Here is a 4,844-nt window from a genome sequence, read left to right as displayed (position 1 = left end):
AGACGATCAATTCATTATGAGTTTTGCCTTAAAAATATTGATTTAAAATATTTCAAATTATAAAAGGAATACATACAAACTACATAAGCATAATTATTTGTGCATTTAAACTACTTTAGATCTCTAAGTTAATTTATTAATTTACTGCATCAATTTGTAAATACTTTATAATTTAACTTACTGTGTTTATACATATTTTAAATTACATTTGACTCTTTATAAATATTAGCACTATTTATTAATAATGCTTTATTTATACATAAATATATAAGATTTAAGGTCAGATATAATAATAATTTAGAAAATTGTAAACGATTTTTTTTAATAGTGTCGAAATTTAAAATAATTAATTTTACAAAAAATGTAATTTCTGAAAAGCTAAACGACCGGATTGGGTGCCGAATCCGGCCGGGCCGTGACCCGAGCCAGAGTTGAACCAAACCCAACTAGAAAGGGGGCGGATCCATGAAGCGTCTCGAAGGAATCGACGACGACGTTGAGAGAGAAACGAAGGATCCGAAGCGAGACGAGAGATTTGCCGACCCACAAGGAAGGAGCGTCGTTGCGGAGGAAGAGCGCCCTTCGATTCGATACGAGGAGGTAGCACATCAACTCCGCTAGTTAGGTTTTACCGATCTCTATCTTATCTTCCCTTTCTGCTTATTTTTTAGCTGGTTTGATGGTTTTAGTGTTTTGCCTGGCGTTCGGTTGATTTTAGGTTAAAAAGGCCCCTGTGTGAGCATCGTTTTCCTCCCTTCCTGTAGAATCTTGTGTCCTTTTTTTTTATTACTAGTTTTTTGGTTTTAATCGCGGAATAGAGTTTGGTTCTCTGTCAGCTTTCTTAGGTAGTTGGTTATAAATGATGGCAGGATTGTGGGTGCTTAAATTGCATTTTAGAAAGAAGAGTATCAATTATATCGGCTCTTTTGCTCTTCAGGAAGCTTGGTGATTGATTTTAAAGCTGCAATCTTGCCGAAACCTCATGGCATTTTGGTTAATTAAATTTAAGCAAGAGCTGTTCTTTTTTCTTGCGATGGTCTTGATAACTACCACACTATACTAGTAATTGACTTACTTTCATAGGCTCGGAATTAGAAAACAAACTGAGATTTCGTCAGTTGGTCTGAGATCAAAAAATGTGTGTTTTTTTTTGTGTGTGTAGATTTTCCATGGAACAACTAGGATAATGCATACTTTGTTTGTAAATTGGTCATAAACATTCTATATGAACAATCTTCTTATTAGACAACAATTAATTCAGTTTGTAGGAGTGCAAAATATCTCTTTGATGTGAGCACATCTAAAAAATGGCTATTGCTATATTACATATGATAATTAACCATTTAGCAAATAGCATCAGCCATTTTGGCTCTTACTAGAATTGAGAATCCAATGAAGTTTTATATAATTATTGTTTAGTGCCTAATTGTTTTTTTCTACACATTTGAAACCAAACGTGCCATTCTGGTATTCTACTTTGTGTTATGTGCTTCTTTGCCATGTCTATGCTTTAAAATAAGGTGTTTCCAAGTGATAAATGATGACCCACTAGACGGCCGATATGCAGTATATGAGGATCATATGCGGGTGGTACTAGAGAAATATTATCAGTATTATATCAATATGAATGATCAACATATGTTCAACATAGTGTACTAGTCAATTCATCCGATTCATAATTTCCATAGAAAAAAAGTATATCAATCATACAGTGTAAAACACAATATGAATATTTTATATTATTAGCATCTAAAATGTTTTAAAAAAACTAAATAAATATCTAATGGTACTATATCACTAATTTGGTTTAGTGTATCATGAAAACAAAAATCTCATCATCAACCTACTTTTCCATCTTCTAGGTTCCCTTCCTCTCTCATTTTAGATCACTCACCTAACAAAATGAAACAAGTTTAAAAGCATTGCCTTTCCCCTTTCCACGTGACATCTTCTTCCACCTTAATTGTGGTGTGGTTCTTTGTTCTCTATCTCAATGACGTGTTCACCCCATCACCTCTTGTATTGTGTTGCCCTTTGTCCCTAGTATGTACTGCACCCTTCCCCCTCTTTTGCTGTGACAAACTATCCCACTTAATTGTCATTAAAATCACCATATTCTTTTCTCCCTTATTAGCACTGAACCCCTTCCCGTCATTGTGGCCCCCCTCTTCATCGACTTTACTCCTCTTCTCTCCTTTCTTGCAGAATTCTGATGCTACCTCTGTTAGAATCCATACTCATTTGCACAATGCTTCTGTACTGCCTGTTCTTGCTGCACCCCTTCCTCTTCATGCCTCACAGGGAGATGGGTGCCCAGTGTTTAAATTCTTCTAGAGTTCATACTTATATTTTATGCATGAGCACAAGCACATTTTCCATGAGGAGAGTGATGTCTGCTATTCTACCATGTCAACAATCAATTGAGATCGAACAATTATGATGAAGAGGAATAATGTATTTAAGTTAGTCTTTGATTATGTTTGGATCTTTTTGAAGATGTTTTGATGTGGAGTTGGTCCACCATGGACGAAGGTTTAAGATTTATTTTATTTTATAATGAATTTATTTTTATAGTAATGTTCTAATAAGATATTTGTAAATCAAGATATAGGCAATATCACAAGTATATAGGAGTTTTGCCACGATTATTAAAGTTATTTATGTATTTTTATTGAATAAGTAAAACAAATTTAATCATAAATAATTTCTATCAAATTCTCTTCTTTATCTTCACTTTTCTTTTGTTATCTCATAAATGCTTATCTTGTGTTCTCGCTGCCCAACTAATGTCGTTTATCCCCATTTGTGGGGGCAATCCTGTGTTTTTGTATCTCTTCTCCTTGGGTACAGGGATCACTTCAAGAAAACAAAAGGTCTAGGCTTTTTGAAGCTGGATTGAACTTGTATATGATTAATGGTGTTATTCTTAACAATTGGTCAGAAGTTGTGCCATAACATTTTTCTCTATCTTTTCTTTTGCTGATATATGTTCCTGAAAGTATATTATTATTATAATTATTATTTTTTTATGGGCGGCCGCATTGTTTATGCTGCAACTCAGTAATTTGAGATTAAACATGCAAGCTTTCACATATGTGACACCATATATCAGGTTTGCTTGATTGAGATATTCAATATCTTTTTTCCTACGCTCATAATTGTGGTGACAATCAAAATAAACTTCATCCATCTCTCACCTGAACACGCCAATTAAAAATTTCTGTATCGAGGCACTACTATCACTTATTGTGAAACGAAGTTGGGTTGGGATACAATTAAAATTTTATATTAAAAATATATAGAAAATATCTTAAAGTTATAAGATGGAAGAGATATCATTAGTATGAGATCTTTTTAATAAAATTTAAAAATAAAATCATGAGAGTTTATGTTGAAAGTGGATAATATCATATCATTTTAAAAATATATATAAATTTTATCGGATCTAACAGTGATATTAGAGCAGGTCTATGTGGTGTTATATGGAGATCCTTACAAAGGAATGATTGGGAGGACTCCTAGTAAGGGGTCTGTTAAGATCTGGACCAGTAAAAGATCCGTTGGGATCGTTAAGGAGGGCTCCTTGTGGCCTTTTGTTTTGTTTGATAGTAGATTGTTGTGATACAATCAAAATCTCATATTAAGAATATATAGAAAAGTTTCTGATATTATAAGATAGAAGATATATGATCCGATAAGGATATTTAGCGATGACATGGACGTCGAGTACAATAGGGGATACGGAAGAAAATAAGTAAAAATAAACATTCATCAGGACAGGAAGCCCCGATCTCTCCTCAATGTTGGGTCGAGCTCTATTAGGTCTCGGAATACGACCTTAAATATTGAGTCGAACTCTCTTGAATCTCAATATGCTTCTTTAAGCACACATCAAGCTCTCTCCGACCTCATGACTTAGTTCCGGTATTATGAGCCGACTTCATGATTTAGTCTTGGTATCACACATTCAGGAGAACTCGGTCAGCCCGGCCACAGTACTCAGGTGAGATCGACCACGCCTTTAGGAGAGATTGGTCACATGATCGGTTCAGTCCGGCAACGTATAGATGAGCTTAGTCATATGCTTAGGCCAGGTCGGTCATACATAGGAAAGCTCAGACACACACTTAGTTCAGTTCGGTGATTCAAATAAGCTCGGCCACATGCTCGCACAACTCGGTCATTCATTCAGATCGGTCACATATATTCCGACCTTAGGTATCAGGTCAGCCATCAACGGGCAATTTTGCTGATTTCTTCTCTTTGGCTTAGACTTATCAACTCACCCAAAAGGATAAGGACAGTGACCCAATTTCCCGACTTGGTCCCGTAAAGTGTGCACAACCGTCGGATGAAGATAATCAACACTATTATGCTATCGGATGTTTGGAAATTGTCAGATGAGATTGGGCCGTTATTGACGTAGTAACAGCCAATCACATGCGTCAAGATCCAAAAATTGTGCCCCTTTGCTTTTATATAAACCTCGCAGGTATGAAGAAAAAGCTATTGAAAATTCTTTACACATATTACTACTTCTATTTTTTCTCTTTTGACTTGAGCGTCGGAGTGGCCTCGCCGGAAAATCCCGGCATCTTGTTAATCCGCTTGTTCAGTTCTTCCTTCCTCAGGTTCTTCTCGTCGACGAGATCAACAAAGGTTGAGATGAGATTTTATTGATTGATGACTTGATCGTCGTCGATAAAGAACCGGAACAATATCTTATTAGTATGGGATCGTTTTAGCTAAAATTTAAAAATAAAATTATGAGGATTTGGATTCAAAGTGAATAATATTATACTATTTTGAAGATATACTTGGACTCTATTGGATCTAATAATACT

The 4,844-nt window shown here is 35.2% G+C and overlaps 1 long non-coding RNA gene across 1 annotated transcript; it reads left to right on the top strand.

Moving 5' to 3' along the window:
* The first annotated feature begins 494 nt into the window (after positions 1-494).
* LOC141825955 (uncharacterized) lies at positions 495-3,029 on the top strand. The gene is made up of 2 exons (XR_012601588.1): positions 495-600; positions 2,851-3,029. It is a non-coding gene; the product is annotated as an uncharacterized LOC141825955 (long non-coding RNA).
* Positions 3,030-4,844: the final 1,815 nt, after the last annotated feature.

The sequence above is a fragment of the Curcuma longa genome, chromosome 4 (assembly GCF_044706935.1).
Source record: "Curcuma longa cultivar G26 ecotype Majalengka, Jawa Barat chromosome 4, ITB_CL_G26_1.1, whole genome shotgun sequence".
NCBI lineage: Eukaryota > Viridiplantae > Streptophyta > Magnoliopsida > Zingiberales > Zingiberaceae > Curcuma > Curcuma longa.
The sequence above is the reverse complement of the archived record's forward strand: the minus strand, read 5'-3'. Positions and strand labels throughout refer to the sequence as shown.